Raw genomic sequence first — 24594 nt, 5'->3', positions numbered from 1 at the left:
CCAGTAATACAGGCCTTTGAGGATGACAAGGTTCACAACTGGTGCAATGTCACTTCTACTGCATTCTGTTCGTTAACGTGAATCAGGAGGCCAGCCTGGATTCAACAGGTATTAAAGTAGACCTTGCCTCTTGATGGGAGGCACATTGCAAGTGGCATGAAAATGGAAGATTGGGGCCATTTTGCAATCAGCTTATTCCTTGGAGCCTTTGCAAATTTGTTGAGGCCAGAACGCCTGTATCAGATTGACCACAGGTGCTTCTGGCTTTGAGCTTATCTCTGAGCAGTGATTACAAGAGGACTGGACCTCCAAATTAAACACAAATACCTGGAGGACAAGAACTTTTTTCTTTCTTCCTGCACCATTTGCATAACTTAATATCATACTAATCATCTTATTGATAATTCTTTTTGTTCAATTGGAGATGGAAAATTGATGCTCACAAACCTAGGACATTATGTATGTAGTTAATATTTATCTAGAATTACTTTTTTTTTTTAATTGCCTGGTAGTTGGACTTAAGAAATATGCTATCTGTGTTCTGGGACTTAAGAAGCCATGAACTTATGTAGAAATTTTGGCCAGTAAAACTCAGGAATACATTTCTTTATAATTTCTTTAAAATAGTCTTAATCCCTATATCCCTGTCCTGTTGAGCTATTGAAATTCATTCATAGCCATTACTGGGGTTCTTATACCCGCCTGTGGGAATTCAAATATCTGTGGAAAGAAGAGAGGAAAGGTCTCTGGGCTCTATCTTGTCACAATTCAAGCCACAACTCATGTGGTTCCTTGGAATTGAACAGAGCTGAGCCTGATATAGGGAGCAGATATCTTCAAGAGGTCCTGTCCACTTGTGCTGTCTTGGAACTATTCCACTTCCATGAGCACAAGCCCAGGCCAGGCTGCTGGAGGATAAGAGAGCACATGGCACAGGCTGAGTCTTCTCTGCTAGGCCACCCCACACCAGCTAGCACCCAGCCCACTTCCTGCTGACCTTAATCATTTGCAGGAGCCCCGCTGCCATCAGCCAAGCCTAGCCCAAACCAGCAGAATTCCCCAGACCACTATAGACTTAGGACAATAATAAATGGTAGTTGTTTTAAACTACTAAGTTTTATGGTAATTTGTTACACAAGATCAGTATATCAATAGTTAATTAATACACTAGAAGAATCAGTGTATCAGGTTTCTGCAAGGAGGAGAGACTTTGAAGATTTAGTCAAGAGGAGAGGACTGGGTAATTATTCCAGGCAGGGGAAAGAGCTTTTCCTGATTTGGTTTCAGCCTTTCAATTTATCAATCACAGTTCTCTTAGATAGATGTCATCTTCTTTCTTAGGATCTTTTTCCCACGTCATTCAACCTCCTCCTGGATTCTGAGGAAATCAGAGCAACTGTAAGCAAGGGACCCCAGCCACCACAAGAACCCTAGGCCTCCTGGGCCAACCTCAGCAACTTCCTTTCCCTTCAACTAAACTCAGGGGACAGGAACACTTGGACCCTTTTGGCAGATTTATATAGTGTTCACCAGGCCCAGGAATCTCCTTGAGTGCCCAATAAAACAAGGTATTTTTGCTCTTGTTTTATTCCCAGGACCTAGACTTTCATTACAAAATAAAATTTAGAAATAAAAATAAAGCTTCCTTCACTCCTGGGGCTTCTACCCTCTTTGCCTATGAGCTGCCCTGCCCTTCTGGTTCTCAGGCTCTTGGTCTGTAACTCTCAGGATTTCCAACTTCCTGCCTCTTCCCCAAACTGATGCCACTTTCCCAGGCACTGGGAGTCACGTCTGAAAGGGTCAGTCCCCGGAATTCCTTGTGGTAACAGCGGGGAGACAGCCACTCCTGTCTGTTAATTGGCACAGGAAATGAGCAAAGTTGAATGTGGTTCTCCTGTGATTAGAAACCTTTTAAAACAACAAGCATGGCTGAATCTTTCCTTCAAAGAGGGTTTAGAGTGGGTCGAGAAACCTGAGAAGTATCTAGGTGACTTAATGAAAAAGTTAGATTGGAGTCTTTTCATTTTGTAGAGTGAAAATGTAAAACAAAACAAGAAGTGAAACATTCCTAAATGTTAGAGACTCATGAGTCTCCCTCACACTTCTCTCTGGTGTTGCTAAAATAAATCATACAGAACACATCCCATTTAGTTTCCTTTCCCATTCATCCTCCTTTCCCTCATGTCTTCATAGCGGGCCTTTTAAGGATCTGAGAGTCTTTTTAAGTGCTGCCTCCTCCCGATTTTGCTCTCTGACAGATGTTGATTTTAATGATTCCCCCTTCTTAGGTTTCAAAACCATCAGGGTGTTTGTTCTTGTAACTAAAAATTAAACTGGAATAAAACTTGTTTTATTTCAGAGAGATCTAGGGAGGAGTTGAGAAGGCCTACCTACAATGTTATTAAGATATGAAGAAAATAGTATGTGCACAGAGGCATGCACCCTACCTTTTACCACCTTCGGTAGAATCCACTCACACTTTTGCTTATACAGCTATACACTTATATTTTCTTTGTTCCCTAAGTGCTTAACTCAGTCCTGAGCACAGAGTAAGCACTTAATACACTTTTGCTGATGTGAATTGAAGGCCTGGGGTATTTCCTACAGATTAAGCAATTTTGACACCATAATCCCTAAATAATTCCCAGGAAGTGCCTTGCACAATGGTTTCTATTGCAGGCACATTAGGACTCTTGATTCCTGTCTTTTGCTGTTTGTTTCTGGTTCATGTGTCAAGCCACTCACTCACTACCTCTTGGTTCAGTTCTTTAGATAGTCAGAGGAAAATGAGTGATAAGTCTGGGGCAGGGCATTTTTATTCTCCATGTCTCAGAAACTAGATTGCAAAGCAGAGAATTTGTCCTCTTTGCTGAGTAATATAATGATTATCACCCACAAATATTTGGAGAGGGGTGGTCAAATGCAGCAAGAAGAGATGAAGGTACTTTCAATAGAAATGAAACAGTTCCAATTCTGAGGCCTACTCTGAGCATGGGGAAATGTGGGTGAAATATTATAGCAGCAACAGGAATGCTTATTGAACTGTGAAAAGCATTTGCTACATAAAGAGGGCCTTAATTCCTTTGATGTTATCAGGGAGGGATGTATTAGGTTCTGCAAAGCAAGTGGCAATGATCAGCAAATGCATTTTTAAAATGTTCTTCTCCTTTAATATCAGATGACTATAACTTAATCTCTAGTTTGAGGGTTATTCTTCTTACCCCTCCCCCCAAAAGAGGGTGTGGTCAGGGCAATTAAGAAGACCAATTAAGAGGGCCATTTTAATTTCTAGAATGAGTCACCATCTTATTCTTACTATTCTGTTGCTTTTGTATTTATGAGAAACATAAATTGAGACGTTGGGATCTCTGAACTAACAAAGAATTGTGTATAAATTACGACTCTATTAATTGAAATAGAAGACTATGGCATTTGATAATCAGATACAAAAATGTCCATAATAATTTGTATTTACTTTCCAAACAGTTCTGTAGAACCAAGTTGGAAATCCTTTAAGAAATTATATTATAAAAATAAAGGCATGGAAAATCACATTTGATTTTGAAAGGGCAAAAACTTTTTTAAGTAAAAAATTTATTCCCTTTTTCATTCTTTAATATGGGCTAAAGATAAAGAGTCACTGGGGGAAAAATCAAGCATTTTACTTATTCCCAGTTTCAATTGGTAAAATTCAAAATGGTGTTTAGTGTGGCAGCTAAAAGGAAAATTGATTTAATAGGTTAAAATTACCAGTTGGACAGAACTTGCACCATGAGTGATATGGAAAGATCATGACAATACCAAGATAGCTAGTTTCAGACTGTAGATTTGCTCTCAAAAAGAGCATCTGATCTGTATTTACACCTTGGTAGGTGGGCACTAAAGGGATGCCAGGAATGTGCTTTAGCTGGAATGCTCTGCTAACCAGGGGATTTGGAGAAAAAAGCGATTCCTATTTCTATACCTTTCTTTTGCAACTGTTTACAAATACCATGAAGCTGTGATGTCTGTGTGTCTTATTGATGTGGCTGTAGGATGCAGATTCTGTTCATAAATCCACCCACCCCCTGCCCTCTAAGCCATGTTGTTTAGGTCAGAGCCTGATTCTTGTCCAGTCTATCACTGACTCACGTTGGAAATTGACACAGAATATATCCCAAACATAGGCATTTGTCTGGAGTCACCTTAATACCATAAATTATATCTGCTTACATTCAGGCTTAGCATCCCCTGTCAGTTTCCGTTGGAAGTTTCAACTCCCCCATGATTCTGACCCACCCGGTTAATGCATGATCCTCCTTCCCCAAAGCCTGGGAGAATGAGGAAAGACAGGCATTTGATAAAAGCCCATTACCATTCAAGAGAGGGGGAAAAAGAGAGAACAGAGCTGGAGCCACCCCATACCACGACCAGCAGTTGTTGGGTTTAAAATTTCACGTTGGCCTCTTTCTTATTAGACAGCCTAAGCTGGCATCAAGGGGCTATCGACTGTCAAAACAGCAGCCAGAGAAACAATCGACAAAGCCATCCCTTGAGAATGTTGAGTAAACTGGGGAAAATACTGTCAAAGGAGTTAATGTGCAAGCTGGCACCCAATGCCAGACCCAGCGTGAGAACCACTTACGTGGTAATTGTCCCTCCCGGTGTCCCTCGGCTCTGTCAAACACTGCCCCAGGCTTGCCTTTCAGCACAGGAACTGATCTCTTTTTGACAAACTGAAATACACACCCACCCTAAAACCCTACCAGCTGAGGGTGGGGAATGCAGGTGGGAAAGCAAGCAATTCTCTAGCAACCGGTGGGGGGTTCAGTTTCTCCAGATTCCCCTAGGGTCGGGCAAGCTGGGCCAACTGTTTCTGGGAACGCTTGGGTGATATTTATGTGCAGCCCTGGACTCAAGGGGAGATAAAGCCAGACACCAGCTGAATCTCACAAAAACCCTTACACCCAATCCATTTGTAGTCAGAGCTCCTCAGTACCAAAGTCCCGCACCCTCCTTTGTGGCATTTAGAATAATATGCTTCCCCAAAAAGAGAAAGATCCTGTAGTCAGAACCAAAGAGTGCATTGCAGCACCAACTCTTAGGGCCTGGTGGCAGGGCTCGCTGAAACAGTGTGAAATACTTTAAGTAATAGAGAAAAAGTGTCACTGTAGTGTCACTGTAATTACAAAGGTCAGAAATATGCAATTTGAAATAATGGGATTGAATAGGAAAACAGTAATCCCAAGAGAGGGCTGGGGTTTTATTTGTTTTTTGGAGGGGTGTTTTTGTTTTTGTTTTATATCAAGAGAGACACCTGTCTCAAATTTGAGCTGATGCCTAGACTGCAGAATCCCTTAACATTTTGGAAATCATATCAGTTCACTACTCTGCCAAGTTCTCCAGTCACCCAAAAGAATGAGGAAATAGGGTTTATAAATATAAATAAATACAACTTGTGAAAAAAAGCCACTTGGAAATGATTTTTAACAGGCAGCATATGTATGAACATAAAAAAGTAACTAAGACACCCAAAACAAAAATAAATACAGGTTATAAATAGGCCAATCAAAAAAAAATGTCTAATAAATGTGGATAGTTAATTCAGTCATTACTAATTTAAAAAATTTAAGTAAAAAGAGCAGTGCCATATTTTTTTGCTCTAATCAGCAAATTTAAAAATGATAATGCCAAATGCAATTCATAAAATAAGATTAATGGAAATTTGTATTGCTGCAAGCCATTGGAAAAGCAATTTGATTGTAGGAGTCCAAAATGTTAAAAATACTTGTGTAGTTGTACCCAGTCATTCTGCTATGAAGAAGGGTCTTCCCTCAAGCCCCTGCCATTGAACAGTATGGAACCACGTGTACAGGTGGCCCCTCTGTGTCTGGACCACTCATAATCCTGACCTTCCATCTTCCAGTCAAAAGATGCTGGTTCATAATTCATTCACTTACTTCTGTGGAAATCTAGACTTTGTGTAGGATGGGTGCAGACAGGGGCCGATACGTGGCTTTTATTCTCCTTATATTTTGCCCAAGTATCATTCTACTCACCTTTTTGTTGTTCACTTTTTCCTCTTTTGAAGTTGTTAGGGACTCAATATCACTGGTGATGCAGGTTCCTTTTTAATTTCTTTTTCTTTCTTCTTCTTCTTTTTTTTTAATGTGTGATAACCAAAGAGCAATTAGAGGGAAAATGCCTTTATTTTATCAAAAGTATTTTCACATTGCTTTCTTTAGATTTTCTAAATTTTTGACACAGATCATTATTTTTGCCATTAGGAAAAAAGTCCAATTTAAATTACTTCACAATGTGAATAAGTTTACAATTTGTATTTAGGGTAAAAACTAAGGTAGTAATTATATAGATTTTTAAAGACTTTTCCAAATAACAATTGAGAAAGAAATTAATTGTGGCAAGGCATGAGCTGTATCTATCAATGCTCAGGTAATTAAAGTTATTTCAGAAGTTCAGTAAAAATGCTTTCATTGAAGATGAAGTCTGAATTGCCACTGGGGTTCACATTGCTATTTTCTTATTCATGTTATAAAGGTTCTAAAGAAAGCCTTTCTTTAAAAAATTGCCTTGTAGATAAGGAAAATCAATTAGAACGGATTTCAGTAGTTCATCTTCTATAAAACCGCATCATGCAGTGTTCCCTCCAGAAATATTTTTCATCTCCTGTGAAGGTATGAAAATTGCATGGTGGCTTTAGTGTAGTTTTGTTAAGAAATGAAATCAGCACAGGGGCGCCTGGGTGGCTCAGTCGGTTGAGTGACCGACTTCGGCTCAGGTCGTGGCTCAGGTCGTGATCTCACGGTTTGTGAGTTTGAGCCCCGCGTCGGGCTCTGTGCTGACAGCTTGGAGCCTGGAGCCTGCTTTGGATTCTGTGTCTCCCTCTCTCTTGGCCCCTCCCCCACTCGTGCTCTGTCTCTGTCTCAAGAAATAAATAAACATTAAAAAATTAAAAAAAAAAAAGAAATGAAATCACCACAACATTGTTCATTTTTGCTTTAGTACAAAATAGCAATGGTAATCTCCATATGTATTAAGGCTGACCTTACTGGTTCAAACACTGAAGTCTCACACCCCAGGATACTCTCAGTCCCAAATTGTTCTTATCTATCCCAGAGCTGAGTGGCTCAAAATAATAGCCATCTTATTATTATAACTAATGACTCTGTAGTTAGGAATTCACTAAATTTCTGCTCCATATGATGATGCCCCCTGGTGTCACTCTTGGTATTGAGCAGGTGGTTGGGCTGGTCCAGAGGGTCTAGGACAGCTTTAGTCCCTTGCATGGCATGGCGTATCAGTGAGGATGTCTCAAAGGTTGATCGCTACTGGGCCCCTATCCCTCTCTGTATAGTGTCTCGTCCTCTCCAGGTATTCTTTTCAACAGGGTACTGAAACTCCTTACCTGGTGGCTCAGGGTTCAGGGTGGCTCAGGGCTCTGAGTTCTGACAGACAGGAAGTAGAAGCCAATGGACAGGAAGCTAGTCTTTTAAATCTGGGCCTGAAAACTGCTAGTGTCACTTCCCATGTATTGTGCTGGTCAGAGTAGTCACAAACCCCGGGAAGGGAACAGAAAGAACATAGGATATATTTCTCAGTGGGAGGAGTGTGAAAGAACTTAAGATTGACTTTAAACTACAACACAGATACTGTGTTTTAACATAGTAACTGCAAGCTGTAGTTTAACTTGTCAAAATAAAATAAGATAAAATAAATTATTCTCATTTTATAGTTGAAAAAACTGAGCCTTAGAGAAGCTGAATAATTTTCTCAGATCACACAACTAATATCAGAGCTCTGGTAAAGCTTAGGTTGATCTATGAAAATTATGCCATTTTCTTTATGCTACATTGGCCACAGCGAAGCATTTCATTGTGTATTCACAGATGGGAAACCTCTGCATATTGAGTACACGGAGGTATGGTGTACATCCATGGGAAAGGAAGACAATGAGCAGAAACTCCTCTCCCATGCTTGTGATAGACAGATGGGAGAATTGTCTAGCAAAGATTTTAATTCCCCATCTACCAAGGCACATGGGGTGTAACAAACAGACCATTGGGCTATCTCATGAGGTGTCAGGTTACTCATGAGGCCTGCCAAAGAGTACACGGAAGGTTACAACCATTAGTCCTGTGTCTGATTCTGCTGTATAACAAAGCACCCCAGAACTTAGTTGCCTGAACAACTCTTCCAGTCTCAGCAGCCCAGGCTAACTGTGGCTGGGCTTCCTCATGTGTCTACATTCACCTGCCGGCTTAACAGGTCTGGGATGGGCTTCCTTCAGATGTCTTGTGGTTGGCAGGCATTTGCCAGGGGCTGGCCAACTATTGGCTGGTAAGCCTTGCTTCTTTTCCACATGACTTTTTAACCACCAACAAGTGAAATGAGGTTTGTTCATGTGAAAGCTTCAGCGTGTCAAGCATAACAGTGTGCAAGGCTTCCTGGGATGGAGGCTCAGAACTCACACAACATTGTTTCCTTTGTATCCTATAGGCCAAAGCAAGTCAGAAGCCCAGCTCAGTTTCAAGCAGTGGCAAAATAGACTTTGCTTCTCTTGATAAGAGAGTTGCAAAATCCCATTGAAAGAGTGTGGATACAGAGAGAATAACTGCAGGCATCTTTGCAATTCTAAGACAAGATGAATTGGTTGATATCCTGTACACTATTTAACAGCCAGTTGCAGACCCCCACAACTCTGATGAAATGTCTTAAATGAAATTGTGGGCATTGTGAATTCAACCAGAAACCCTATCCAAATAATTAAGCTATAACAAAATCAATAATTCCAAAGGGTATTCTGAAGTACTTCTCATCCTCACTACCCACAATTTTAACTTATTGTGGTCCACTGTAAGGATTAAACTGCATGTGTAAGGAAGAGCCTCCTCCCGCCCTACCCCCGACACCACCACCCCGGGCTGTTTACAGCTGGACCCTACTAGAAATTAAGTAATATCTCTTAGACACACACATCAATATTCTACAGTAAAACCAGGAAAAGAAAGAAAAAAGCCACATGAATTAAAACTGTACAGCAGGAATGCAGCAACAAACTTTGATTCCCCAAAACAGTCTAAGAATATTCCTTATGTTTTAGTAACTACTATAGGATTCATATTTGAACTTGAACAGCAAAGTAGATCTGTTGAGTGTATTGTAAGTGCCAAGTATAGTACTGGGCATTTGATATATTTCATATCATTTAATGCTCACTGTGAATTTATCATTCATCAATGAACATTAGCATCTGCATTATTCACGTAAGGTGACTGGAACTTAAAATGTATGGTAGATTAGATTGCTCAAGGTTTCTCTTTGTCTATTAAGAGTGGAGTCACTGTCCCTTGAATCTTGGCTCCACTGTGTGACTTGCTTTGGTCCGAGGATATTAGTAAATGTGATTGATGCATGCAAAAGATTGAAACATACTTCGACATTAGGGCCTTTTTCCTACTACCCTTGAGATCCTAGGGCACCATATGAATAAGCTTGAGCTGCCCTGCTGGAAGATGGGAGACTACATGGCAGAAATCCAAGGTGAACACCAGCTGAGAGTCCATCAGCCCCTGGCCAATCACCTGTTAACTTCCAGGCATGTGACAGAGGTCATCCTAGATCATGCATCCTCCAGCCAACTTCCAGCTGTCCGGAGCTAGTGGAAGCAAAGCTGGGAGTCAAGCCCATGTTCTCACATTCCAAAGCCTATATCCTTAATAGTGATACTGTACTGACTTCTCTAAAATGTATAGTGTTTCTCAGAAAGTTTATAAGGCTTATAGTTGTTAAAGTATCCACAAAGACTGCCTGGCATACAAGGAAGTGCAGGCAGAAATTTCTCTTGTGTATGAACCCCAAGTGTCTTTACACACACCAAGGACTTATGGAGTAACCCTCAGGATAATAGAAACTCATGAAGATTTTAAACAGGTTTTTAAACGAACCGTAAAAAGGTAAAATTGCAAGTAGCAGGGACATAGATTTTGGAAAGGGGAAGAATAGAGGCAGAGAAACCAGAGGCAACACTCTAGGGGTGAATTAATGAAGTCGTAAGTCAAGACAGCAACAATGAGATTGAGAGAGGAGGCATTAGTAGGGGAATCTGTGTGACATGATTGTTTAATCCTTTGCCTTAACTAGGCACTCACTTCAACTACCCTGGACTTGAACTCCCATGGGGATCCCAACTTACACAAATGCTGAGATGAAATTTATTTGAAATTCTGAAGGAGAGAAAAAGAAGAAGACACAGAGAGAAATGAAATATAGGAGCCATCTGGTCTCATTTGAAAATCCTTGGTCTGAAATCAGGAAATAGGAGTTTTGATCCCTCTCTGACATCACTTACTTTGGACCTTGAATAAGTCACTTAACTGCAACCTTCTGGCCTCAGTTTTCATCTCTGTCCAAAGGGAATCCTTTGAAGGATGGTGCTTGTTAAGGTTAAAAGCATTAATAAATTCAGTGTATTACCAATTTGTAAAATGGTTTTCTCTATGAGCACTTCCCATGCCAAGGTACTTAAAAGAGCAGAAACAGTTAAATGGAATTTACCAGAACTCTTTTCATTAATTTCATACATCCTGCCAACCCTTAGATTAATTAGAAATCCAGATTCTCTCTAGTGTCTTTTGGGAATTTAGTCTGAAGGCTCAATAGCCTGATCTTGAGGGAACTGACATCTAGGAGAAATTTTGCTGACCTCATAATATAATGACCAGGAGATTTAGAAGTGAATGGTCCACTGTCAAATCAAGATATGAATTCTTGGTTTGAAATCCTAAACCCATCTCTTAATAGTTGCATAATTGTGGGCAAACTTCTTAACTAGTCTGCATCAGTTTCCTCATCTGTAAAGTGGGGATATAATAATACCTATTTTATAGGGTTGCTGTGAAAATTAAATGAACTTTCCTGTATGTATGGTGCTTAAAACATTGTCTGGCACACTGTAAATGCTATATAAAAAGGTTACCAGTTAGCGTTATTGCTTATTAGTGTGAACTGAAACCTCTTTCTTCCCCCATGAGTTTAGAAAATCAAGATAAATCCTTTATCATTAGCCTCAGTTTCTCTCTCTTGCTGCCTAGTACTGCTGGTTCTCAGTTGTCCCTGTGCTTGCTTCTTTGGATGCTATCATAGCAGCACCATATCAGGTGACATGGTTCAAGTCTGATTTTTACAGTAAAGTGAATTCCAATGATTCAGAAATCATTATGGCCAAAGACGTATTTCAGTCAAAGCAGCAGAATTTCTTGGACCACTTCAGGGTTTGTCACATAAATCTGGTTACTGCAGATCTATGGGTTTCAAATATTTTTCAAGTATTTTTACTTCCTAAACAGCAGAATCTGTCAAATATAACATATATCCTATATTGAAGGAATCCTAGTTTCCTTCATTACATTAGTCCAGCACCCTCATTTATAGATGACGTCCAAATAGATTAAGCGACTCTGGTCATACAGCTGTTTGGTAGCAAAACCACAAAGGTGCTCAGGTACTGGTTAGTTAGAATCAAACCAGCATGTGTAGAGCTTCAAAGGAAAAGGCTATGAGAGCTTGTTCCCCACTCAGAAATCACTCCGCTACATTAAGGACATGAGAAACAGCAGTGAGTGGAAAGGAAGTGATGGGTGAAGAGAGGTCTCTGTAGAGAGCTGTTGGGCCGTGGGGCTCAGTCCCACCTCTGGGTATATAGCAGTACCTATGATTGCTACTTCCTTCCTTTGGGTGTGATTTTCTCATTTTTAGGACATTATCATCAGTGAAAGTGTATAGTTCACTCTTGACAGGCATCTGCTCAGATTCAAACTATGTTCTTAGCTCCTTTTATAACTGTGGCTAGACAAATGCAAAGCAGTCCACTATTCTGCTTCTTTTCCCTTCTCTAGTGGGCATTCTGTCTCTCCACAAAGCCTGACTGACAGAGTTTCTTCTGAATTTACTAACTTCACTTTTTTTCTTAAGCCCACAGTAACTAACCAGGATACCTTTTATTTGATCTGACACAGTAAATGCCCACTTTACGTTTCCTTTTGGATCAATACGTATCACCAGACACTTTCCCATACAAAATATCTTGCACAATAGCCTCCCCTGTATGTCTTAAATGTCACATACTTTTGAGTATTGTTTACTTTAAAATGCAAATTCCTGTCACACTAACCAAATTACTCTTCATAGAATGAGTCACCCTAATCCTTTCTAATTGCTGAGTGGTGGATATATTGGGGGCAGTGTGCAGATGTTTGGATATATGTCATAATGGTAAGGATGGTGGATGAGAAAAGAAATGTGTCCATTATTGGGTGAGTGATGTTGGAATTCTGCCCTAGGTAGAAAGCTCAGAGTCCAGGGGGAAGATAAATATCCTAGATTTCCAGGGCAAGGCAGGAGAGAGGAGGGATCATAAAAAAGCATAGAATCTGTGAGAGGTGAAATTAGTACTTGAATTAAGACCTCCACTTATATCATGACCATACCTGGGGATTTAAACATTTTTTTAAGTTTATTTATTTATTTTCAGAGAGAAGGAGACAGCGTGAGTGAGGTAGGGACAGAGAAAATCCCAAGCAAGCTCTGCATTTTCAGCACAGAGCCCAATGTGGGTCTTGAACTCGCAGACCATGAAATCATGATCTGAGCCAAAATCAAGAGTCAGACGCTTAACCAACTGAGGTGCTCAGGTGCCTCCATACTTGGGGTTTTAGAGTCTTTTCATGCACTCCCCACTGCTGAGCTACCATCAACTCCCATCACTGACATGGGTATAGCCATATTCTTCCAACAAAAAAAAAAAAAAAAAGAAAAGAAAAAAAAGAAAAGAAAGGTAGGTAAGTAGGTCATTACTCTAATCATTCCTATCCAATAATGTGGAAGAGAACAACAACAAAAAAATCAATAGACAGGGAAGAAAGCCAAAATGAGTTTCCTTAAAGGTTAAATCAGATCTGTCTCCTAAGAGTAAACAGGCTATTATTGATGGAGGGCTGGGATTTCATTGTATTTTAAATTAACTTGATCCCAATAAAGATGGAAGTCTTGGAGCCAGCTATCTCCAAATGCAGGTGCACTTGGGAAGTCCCTTCTCTTTGGATATTACCACCATTTTCTGAGAACACTGTGTTGACCGAGTATAACTAGAAATCAGAGTCTCCATCCATATTTAATCTGACAGGCTCAAACAGCAGTCAGGGGAATCACAGGGGTTTAGAGGAAAACTTCCTTCATAAGTATGAGGTCTGATGGGATGCCATGTGAAGTTATATGATACAGCTACCTGAGGAAGGGAATTTAAAAAGCAGAAAAGAAGACTTCTAGGAAATATGGCCTCCCAAAGACGTTCTCTTCTCTCTATTTATCAAGGAAGTCTTCCTTGTGTGCACTAACCTGGGACATATCTCTCCTCTCTGCTCACTTTTGCATCTACTTTTCATTTTGAAATTAACCTCTTAACATCTTTCCATTGAAGGAAGCAAAACAAAGTCCAAACTGTAATATGGAAAACGTGAGTTAGAAATGGCCTTTATGGCTATTGTGGCATTTTCATAGCTACTTTTTAAAGGCTAATTCTTTTTCTTCATTGTTTATACAGTATTTCTTGAGCTCTGTTGATACCTTACTGTCTGTACCTCTCTGTTATCAGGGTGCTCTGATTGGGTTAGGGTCATGCAGTTTTTATAACATTGCCTGTGAAATTATCAGGCAGGGACATCAAGAAGGCCTATGTTGCCATAGCAGCAAAGCTGTGTCAGCCCAGCTAAACACCCATGATTCTCAGAGTAATAATGGACCTAATTAACTTTAGCACAAACTCAGGGTCAGAAACCCATCCATCCTCATGTGCTATGTTACCTGGAGGTTACCATCTTTTTCAATAATGCATTCAGATGTTGAGGGTTGAATTATATGGTACATGTAAAGCATTAAGAATAGAGCCACTAAATCGTAATCGTAGTGATAGCTTTCTCTGTTCCAGATTCTGTATTTATTGCTTGTGATGGATCATGGCAATATTCACAACTACACAGTGAGGTGAGGTGCCCCCATTATTCCCATTATATAGATGAGGAAGTTGAAGCTTAGTGTGGTCAAATGATTTGCCCTTGGCTGTAGAGCTAGAAAGTGGTAAATGTCAATGCCTATAGCCTAATGCCAGGGTCCTATTTGTGTAATAGTTTGCTCTTCATCATCTGATGCACCTAAGCCCACTCACCCGTTTGTTTGCCTTCTCATACGACTTCAGTGATTTCAAACCACATTGTCTCTTACTTTTATATACTTCCCTTCTTCCTCAAGCTTTCCCTTTTCCTGCACCCCCCCCAACTCTCAAATCCTCCTGAAAAGGATAATAATCAATAAACGATAATGCTCAGGCAGAGACCAGTTAAGCGTGGTACACAAGGAAGGTCCTGAAGGACTCCTGCAGCTCCAGTAATGGACCCCTTGCTAGCTGATTTGTTGGGGTATGGCTCCACAGGAAGGACTGGGCAAGCAGGGTGCTAAATTCTTGGGTGAGGCATGGGGCAATGACTTATCAACTGGTGTGGACGTGCCAATATTGTAGACACCAGTACGTTCCTACATGTTTGTATGTTTTGAATTATAGCCCTGTCTCCTATAAGTCCTTGATCTGAGTTTCTGTTCACTTGCCTTGGTTTCCCCAGATTCAAAAAGTCTGGGCTTAATTTTCACTCTAATCTGTTCTCTTCTTGCTCTCATCTCACCACCTTAGAACATGGACATTTCCATGTCATCTTTTGTATCAGACTCTGTGATATGTGAGGGCAGGCTCTAAGTAGAATCTGCCTTTGTATCCTTCTTGCCTGATACACAGTTGAGTGAATAAATGAATCTCTTCATCTGGTACTATCACCATTTCTTACAGGTTTTGAATTCCCTACTGGATTTACAGAACCTTGAGTGTGGGAACTTGAGTTCACGTCTCTACTTCCTGGTGCCCACTGTTCTCTTACAAAGGTAGCACCCTCAATATTGTGTTTGTGGTTGGTGGGGAGGCCATAATAATAATAAACCAATGATAATTTTCATGTTATGATGCATTCTATGTGCCACAACAGATAGAAGTTGAAATTCAGATATCATATATATAAACGTACGCAGTGTGCATTTAGACATATTATCATATGCATGCTGATCATAAGTACAGTCACATGTGTACACACACATACACTTACTTTTTGAAAAACAAACCTCTGAAGGCAGATACTTTTTATCTCCACTTCGTAGGAAAAACTGGAACCAAAGGGCAGACACTTGCATTCTTTTATTCATTTCAACAACTATGTGCATGCCTTTAGTGTGCTGCTCATTGTCACTGGCACTGGGTAGTTAGTATCCAAAGGTGAACAATTCAGTGTTTCATGCCTTTTTTTTGAGCTTTTGGCAAGTGGTAGAGATATGATTACACATTGTGATAATGGTAGGAAGAGAAAAGGAATGCTGTGAGGGAGAGTAACAAGGAGGCTATAATTTTCATTTGAAGGGGTTAAGGACATATTTCCATGAAATGACAGCCTAATTAGGAAGGATCTGGGCTAGAATTTGGGTCTAAATCTGTTGGGATGATTATGGACAAAATGACATTTGGCTGTGTCATTCTGTAGAAGAAATGCATTCTTAAAATTTTTTAAATAAACAATTATTTTAATTGTTTTAATTTTACTATTCACAGAATATTAGAGTAGGAAGTAACTACTCAAGTGTTCCCTATGTAGGGGTCACTTGGTTAGCAACCATTATATGTGGTGATCCAAAAATTAATTGAATGCTTTCAGTGGTCAAGAGCTCACTATCTCAAAATATAACCTATTCCACTTTCAGTAACATGCAGGATTTATTACACTCTCACAATGTGCTCAAAGCTGCTTCCTCATTATTTCCATCCAGTTGATCTGGAAAGGCACTAGATACAAAGAATCCACTTTTTCCCATGATATTCTCCATGATTCTCCTGATTTGCCGGCCTAATGATTTCAGAGATCCCTTCTTTATTTTATCCCTGGAGAAGTGTCACAACTGCCACTGTGGTTTACTGCAACCATCATCTTATACTCCATGGGTCTCCTTCTTAAAATGGTGCAACCAGAACTGAACAAAGTGGCATCTGGCCAGCAAACAGTGTCAGAATTTTCTTCCTATTATCTAGCCACTTCCTTTCTCCAGAGTCATAGTCTGATAACAAATGGATGACAAAACTCTGTCAGTGTTTCATATTCCTATTATTCATGTGGTCTGTTTTTCACTCGTTTGATTACAAACTCCTTGAGGGAAGCTCCTACCATAGGGTTTGAACATAAGAATCATACCACAAATGTTTTTCAAAAGAAGTTTCTGAAACAGAGAAAGCCTCTCTGTTTACACCAGAAGATCTGTCTGAATTGACTCCTTAAAAATCACCAGGTAGAAATCAGAAGATTCCATCATGAATATCCAAATAACTTAATGCTATTATCTGGATTGGAACCATTTGGAACATTTACCTGATTGCAGAATCTTGGTGTTTCCTATAGAAGGTATCTAACAGTCATGTGTTAGTGATCCCTAAAGCTTTTTCTTCTTATTCAAGGACAACTTTTAAATTCCCTTTATTTTTTTTATTCCATTAAAATTTTTTTCCATTGTTATGTCTGGTTCACTGTTTTGCCTTGCCTTCAATCAGTTTCTCCATGTTTACTGTGCTCCCAAGTTCTAGCTCATTTACCATCATTTGGTCTTACAGGAACAAATGCTGGTTGGAGTTCTTTGCTTAAACAGTCCTATTTTCCTTTAAAAAACCAATCCATTTGGGCTTTATTCTGAAGTCAAGCTGGGGGTTTTCTCTCTGCCAGGCTCCTCTGCCAACATGTGGAGAATATGATCTTGTCTACTGTGTAAATGCTATTTCCTAAAACCAACAAGAATAGCTGCAGGGTGAGAGTGAAAGGAGAATGGAAACATCTAAAAGGCAGGCAGGACAATCACAAAGCAGCTTGCATTTATACACTACTGATAACGTGCCAGCTCCTCTTCTAAGTGCTTTGTGCCTATTCATTTAGTCTTCATGGTAATTCAGTGAGAGAAGCCTGAATACTATCCCCATTCTACAGATGACTAAACTGAAGTTCAGAGAGGTTAAATAACTTACCCAAGATGGTAAGAGGTGGAGATGGGAAGCAAAAGCCTAGCAGGTCTAGTTTACTCTTACTAAGGCTATTCTAGTACTGCCTACCAGGACTCCTAGCAATCTTGGAAGCCACTCAGTCCTGTTACCCTATACAGTCTTGTTATGACTAGACTGATCAACCCAGACATAAAATTGAATGGAAATGGAACAAAGATACCCTAATCTCTTCTAGGAGAATTCATGGTTAGATTGGCAGTAGACCTGTAATGTAGTTAGGAGTCATGAATTCTAACTTCTGTCCCTATGTCTGAACCTTTCCTCCAAAGTCTTAGATTAGAAGCTCAGATTAACATCTCTTTCCTCTCTGGAATGTTATTTTTACAATAAGAAAAACAGTGTTAGAGCATGAAAGGTTATTACCCATCATCTCCAGCCCTGTGTTTCCCAACATGTAGAACAAACATGCTACTAAAAAAAGTTAGAGTCACTTAGTGAGGTGGTTGCTCACCTTTCATTGGTGGTCGGGCATCCTGCTAATTGTCATGAGGAAAGTCTCTGTGTGGTGCTAGGATTTCTTCAACACATCTCTACCACTTCTCCCTTTTGAGGAAAGAGAGAACAGTGTCTAGATTGAGAGTCTTTGGCAGACCACAGTATTCATTGTAATGGTTTATGTTGACTGACAGAAGAGACCTCTAGCAGCTCTAAAACCTATGCTTAGTAGGGGCATAGATTAAAGAAACCTTTATGTGTTGCTTTCATCTTTCTGTTGAACATGTTACCATCCTGTAGTGCCAACTTTAAGATGTTTCTTTGGCTTGGTAGAAAATCATACTGGTTTCCCATTTGTGTATATGGCATAAAGTTTCTTTATAAAATTAATTTGAGTAAAATTAAAGGCATGATCTTTACTATTGTTAGATTCAACATCTAATGGCAATGATAGATGTTAGTTTTCATCTAGTGAGGATGTAAGAATCTTCTGCCTGGTAGGACAGACAACCCCAAAGGTAATTGTTTGCATGGAAATATAGGCAGTCTTTTGGTCCCACTGAGAGTCAAACCCAGAATCTTGTGTGTAAAGCAGATGTGATAGTCACTACAACATGGAACCTTAAGGTGACTATTTGATTGCCCTGTGGGATATTAACCACTTTTATGTCTAACCTAGACATCTTAATCTATCTTTGTCAAATGCCTATTATAACCTCTGATTCTCTATTTCTCTTTGAAACTAATTTTCCATGGTCTAGGACCCCACATAATGGAGTTGAAATCATTGACATGTGTTCATTCTGTATTTGTAAGTGAGCCATGTTTTAAATTTTTGAAAACAAAACAAAACAATTATTCTTTGACAATACTGAGCAAGTAAAATTCAGCAATTATTTCTTAACCATGTCTAGTATGCCAGACATACAAATAAACGTAATTAAAAACTGTGGTAAGTGCTTTGGAGGTGTAAAGTGACCTTGGTTTTTATTTCAGGGTCAAAGAAATGAAAGAAAGGAAGTTAGAAATGTATAAGTAATTATATTTGTCATTCATAGACCATAGTAAAATTGTGAAGGTAACATGTAGTTAGTTGAAATTCTGAAGTACATGGTTATCTCCCTTTAAACATGGATTCCTAGAGACTCAAGGAGGCCAATCCACTTACCCTAAGCCCACAGCTCCGGAACAGTTATCATCTGATCTGTCCACCACACAATTGCAGCATTGCCCTTCTCTGAGACAAGATCCAGGGTTCCCCCATGCCTGGGGCAACTCTGTATTCTCCTTGGCCATATGGTAGCAGGTATGTGGTTGGAGAAGAGAACAGGTAGACTGGGAAAAGGAGGGAAGCTATCCATGTAAATGACTGAAATTGACTACTGCAATACCCCTTTCTTTCCTCATAGAGGTATAGAGCTGATTCCTGGCAGTGTTCCACTGGGGCTCAAATTATTTTAGTGACAGATAAGCTTGAATAGAAATTCTCAAACTTCCTTCTGCCTCCTCCTTACCCATATGCAAAGAACAATTCCATCAGGCACATCTTTTTAATAACAGGGTTTAATTTCAGAAATTCTGGGGTAAAGAGGAAGCTCAGGCAAGTGGGAAGAAGGGGCCACATCCCATGATTCTTTCATATTGAATTTCCACTTTGAGACTCTCAGGGCAGATGTTTAACTGCACAGACCCATGGACTAAAACTTATACTCCTCTACATGTTAGGAGGATGTTGACTTTTGTCTTTAACACCTTCTTACCTTCACTGTCAGGTCTTTCCACCACTATCTTGACACCCCTTCCCTCTTGGAAATCAGTACTTCACAAGAAAAACATATCCCAGTTAGTTATCACATTTGATTAAACACCTCACCCTGAAGTGTAAATATTTCAGTGGCTCCTCCTTTCACAGATATATTTGCACCCCTTGGCTTCATAGCAGCCTTCTCAAACAGTGGAATTTCAGCAATCAGGAAAAGCCAGATAAGGTGGATATTTTGGGAAGGAGGATTTCCCCAAAGTCTATTCCTCAAATCAAATTGCTTTAGGACAATTATGACAGTGATTTATTGACGTAAAAGGGCTATTACTTTGTTCTTGCTACATAAAATATCTGTGTTTGCTTAGCTTAGCTGATTTCCTGGTATATCTGAAATACACTTACAGAACTCCATAGAAGAATGTTTGTCTTTTTTTACCCTTTCTTTTTCTATATTGCTTACACTAAGCTTCTTCCCCTTGGGAAGAAATTTTAAATATATTTCACAGCTGCTTTGAAAACAGCTGTATAAATGTAAGACATTAATAGGGAAAGCCAAAATACGCACTAGGGCAAAATAAGACCAAAGTTATTAAACCATAACCTAAAGATAGTCAAAGTAAAATATACATATGTGTTGAGTTCAAAACATATGTGATTTAATTAAAATCTGACTTGTGTTTAAAAAGAATGGCTAAGCAAGACAATAAGTGTGACACTTAAAAAATCTTAAATCATTCACACACACAAATACGTGCATGCACACAATCATTTCCTGAACCCTAAAGCTAAGGAGGCCTGAGTGTGAAAACAGAATAAGGTCTTCAGTGCACAAAGCTAGTGAGTTGAAGGAAACATTTCATGACAGTCCCTGCCTACGCACCATGTATGTATCACACATCATTTATTCATAGCAGTATCAGTTAGTTATCCTGTTCCAATCTGTGCAAGATTATCTACTTTATCACCATGAGCAGTGTGCAGATAACACAGTAGGTTCCTGATGGCTGACTGCATCCACTTGTTTCCTATTCATTCATGGGACAAGGGGATTATAAAACTGTATGTAGGAAATGCAGCATTTGTCCTGCATAAACTTCTTTATCTTTATTTGCCCCATTGTTTGCTATATTTTTTTAGTCTACTGGCAGCCAAGGGTCACATTGCCATGAAGATAAATTTCATATTAGACCCACTGGGAGCTGATGTCAGTACAAATCTGTTCCAGGACAGATTCAAAATTATGGCAAAGAGGAAGTTTCAGTATTTTATGTCTGTATTATATTGTCCTGTTTTCCTGATAATGGAGCCAGGGAAGACTTGGAACCAGGGGCTATGTTTCTGCCTTGCTCATCTCCCAACAATGGATGAATACACTGGGCCTTCCCTGTTGGCCAGACTTCAGTCTTATTATCTGTGAAATGTGCTGTGATCCTCAGGCACTGTGATCCTGCATCCTTACCTGCAGGTTCAGTTATGCCCATGCCCTGGGTGACTTGAGGTTAGAACAGTTGCATTTTATTCAGGGTTTTGCTGCCAGTGAAGGTTGGGCTCGCTGTGTTGACAGTGGTGCTTCCTGTCCATTATCAGCTTGTTTGACATTTGATGTGTGTCCATTTTGTATTTCCACTGGAAGCCAAATGTCATAGCTCAAAGATAACATTTTGCCCCTTATTTCCTCCCATTTCAGAATGAATTCAGGTTTTCTGTATGGGTAAGCTCCATTCAGAGTCTGGGGGGAATTCCAAAGTCAAGAGTGTTCTGTTTGTGAAGTAATTCTAGTAACGTGTGGAATTTTCATCATGAGGTTTTTTTTCTCTTGCAAAGACTAAATGTTTAAGAAAAATGCAGGAAACTGGAAATTAGAATCAATTCCCTTCATAACAACAGCAGGATATCAGCTTTAAAATATGTTCTTTAGCTGGTGTAATGATTACAGTAATAGAAATTTGGGTAGTGCCTATGGAATACACAGCTTGACCTGGCAGTGGCTTGATGTACAATCCTAACACATTAAGAGGTCGTGTTTCAAGGGCTGTTTCCCATGGTGGTGTTTGGAATTCAGAACACACGAGTTCTGATTAAATCCATGGTACAAAAAAGGGTCCTAGGTTGGGCTCTACAATCCATAACATGCAAAATGTATTCTACCTACAGCAATTACAAAATAAATAGTAAAAAGTATTTTAGAGTAGAAGTGCCTGGGTGGGTCAGTTGGTTGGGCGTCCTACTTCGGCTCAGGTCATGACCTTGTGGTTTGTAAGTTCGAGCCCCACGTTAGGCTCTGTGCTGGTAGCTCGGAGCCTGGAGCCTGCTTCAGATTCTGTGTCTCCTCCTCTCTCTGCCCCTCCCATGGACATGCTCTGTCTCTCTCTGTCTCTCAATAATAAATAAACATTAAAAAAATTTTTTTTAAGTATTATGGAGTAGTATAAAATAGACTCTTTAGCCACAAGGTCATTTTTAAACATGAATTTATTATGCCAAAGACTGATTTTCTTTTTTAAATTGATATCTACTCCAACCTCTCCTCTTAGTTATTCACTTAATTCAGCAAATAATTATTGAGGACCTGTTACGTGCCAGGTACTATTGTAGGGTGCAGTGGACAAAACTGATGAAAATCTCTGCCCTTGTGTAGCTGACATTCATCAAAGCAGAGAAAGGAGTGAGGAAATGTCAATTTTTTGGTGGCAATTTTAGGTTCTCATACTGAGAAAGTATGATTTGCATCAGGTCCTGAAGCAAGTGACTGAGGAGGTAACCAATCCGTCCGGTTTCGGTGGGAGCCAAGTCTTAGGCAAAAGCCACAGCAAGTGCAAAGGCCTTGGGACAGGTTGGATTTGTTTAAACTGAAGTGAGAAAATGCTTGTTGGCTCCTGTTTACAAGGAAGGAGATGAAACTGTCTGATTAGAGAGCCCAGGCTACGGAACATCCCAAGATGTGGAATATTTTAAGCTGTCTCCAGTCTCTGGTTGACTGCTGAGCATCTAACTATTCTCTTAGAGACAAGCAGCAGTGCAAAAGCTGGGGGGACAGGTGGGGGAATTTATTTTATTTATGTTTTATTTTTTCATTTTATTTAATTCCAATATAGTTAACATATAGTGTAATAATGGTTTCAGGAGTAGAATTTAGTGATTCATCACTTACATATAACACCCAGTGCTAATCCCAACAAGTGCTCTCCTTAATGCCCATCACCCATTTAGTCCACCCCTCCCCCGTCCTCCCTTCCAGCAACCCTCAGTTTGTTCTCTGTATTTAAGAGTCTCTTATGGTTTACCTCCCTCTCTGTTTTTATCTTATTTCTCCTTCCCTTCCCCAGTGTTCATCTGTTTTGTTTCTTAAAGGGTAGGGGATTTATATTCATCTCTGTCTTGGATACTTTGATTTATGCACAAAACAGCACCTAGAAATGCTTGCAATGTATAATCCTTTAGTTAATTTATATGCATGTATTTTACGGTGTTTTTTGTGGTACAGATGTTTGAGAAACTTTTATTGTGAAATGTAACATACATACAGAAAACAATGATATATGTTCACTGATTTATCACAAAGTAAACAACCTTGTAACCACCCTCCAGGTGTCAGTAAGCAGACACTGCCAGTTCCCCTTCTGCCTGCTTTGAATGCTATCCCTTCCTCCCCTGTAAAGGCAAACCAGTCTTCTGACTTTAAAATGACTAGTTCCTTGCCTTTTTGTTTTAAAGAAAGAATGGTAAAGAGACCCCCATGTAATCACAATCATTCAGTCCTAATAGTTAGTTATCAATGACAGGTCAATCATGTTTCATATAATCCCCATTTCTTGCTCTCATCATCCCCTCCCAGTTAAGTCATTTAATTAATTTATTTGTTTTTATTGAGATATAATCTACATGAGGTAAAATGAACAGATCTAAGATATACAGTTCCATGAGCTTTGACAGTTGTTTATGCATGTATAAACTGATAAAAACATAGAGCATTACAAGTTTGTTTTGTGACTGTGTGAGCTCTCTTTAATTCCTAGGAACTCAGAAGCACAAGGGATGATTTCAGTCCCCCACTACGTACATGTAAAAATCCTGAACAGCTAGCTGGCAGCCAGATGTGGTCACAGAAGTATGCTTATATTGATCTTTCTAAACCCTTTCTAAATGCAGACTGTTATCAGCTACCCCACTCTTCTCCCATGGCCCCTCCCTCCTTTTCCTTCTGTCGGCAAAATAGTTTGTTATGGATTGGTGATAAAAATCAGTGTCCACTGAAAGACATGTCAAGACCACCGCCATGTGAGACCTTCAAAGCATACCGGGCCACATTATGCCACAGTGTGAAGGGACGTGCCTGTCAGGGGGTCACAGCCCATGTCCGCCAACTCACTTCTCCTATTTCTCATGAGTAGAGGGTTTTTGCCCCTAATCCAACCAGAAGGTTCTCTGCTGCACCCTTTCCTGGGTGAAGGAACATATAGGGCTTATGATGTATAGGCTCAGGAAGGGAAGGATGGCATGGATAGTAGGTTGTGTCTCTGGTTAATACCTCTCTTGGGTGATCCCTTCAGTGATGTGGCCTTCCTCGTGACCCTGACCAGATTCATCTTCTACTTCTCATTGCTCCCTTTTCCCTGTGTCACTCATATGGCTTTCTCTTGGGTGGTGAGTAATGATAAGCCATAAACATGTTAATCTCTTCTACTCACAGGAAGCTCATGAAGGCAAAATGTCTTTATTTCATATTTCTCAAGGGATCTTGTAACATCATTTGCATATGGCTGATGCTCAACATCTACCTGCTAATAAATGATGTTTACAAATGAGTCAGAAATTCATGACTTCATGATATAATTATACTTCATGATATAATTATATTAGACATTAATTGCATATTTTGCATGCTCAACAGTATTAATCCCACATCCATGTCTTAGTTTAAAAAGCAACAACAACAACAACAAAACAAATTAAGCAAACACACAAACAGGTCTTGGAGTTTTTTGGAGTATCCTTAACAATTGACTGTGTTTAAATTTTATATGGATTTTTTTCACCCTTTTCTTAATACAGTGTATGTCAGCCAAACAGTATCTACTTTATCCAGAGGCTTATATTAAACTGCTATTTTAAGGAAACAAAAGTAGAGTATGTTTTTCAAAGCTGGCCTGTGTTATTCATAAGTAAAATTGATACACTTCTTATTAGACAATGACATTATAAAGTCAAAATG

The 24594-nt window shown here is 39.6% G+C and overlaps 1 long non-coding RNA gene across 2 annotated transcripts in view; it reads left to right on the top strand.

Annotated features, from left to right (window-relative positions):
* LOC111559792 overlaps positions 1-24594 on the top strand; it is a 454702-nt gene that overhangs the window by 382347 nt on the left and 47761 nt on the right. Inside the window, exon 7 of one of the 2 annotated variants that reach the window (XR_006595382.1) lies at positions 1342-3618. The exons of the other annotated variant lie outside the window; for it this stretch is intronic. This is a non-coding gene — a long non-coding RNA (uncharacterized LOC111559792). Of the gene's footprint in view, positions 1-1341; positions 3619-24594 lie in introns of those variants that run through there. 2 annotated transcript variants of the gene reach the window in all.

The sequence above is a fragment of the Felis catus genome, chromosome A3 (assembly GCF_018350175.1).
Source record: "Felis catus isolate Fca126 chromosome A3, F.catus_Fca126_mat1.0, whole genome shotgun sequence".
NCBI lineage: Eukaryota > Metazoa > Chordata > Mammalia > Carnivora > Felidae > Felis > Felis catus.
The sequence above is the reverse complement of the archived record's forward strand: the minus strand, read 5'-3'. Positions and strand labels throughout refer to the sequence as shown.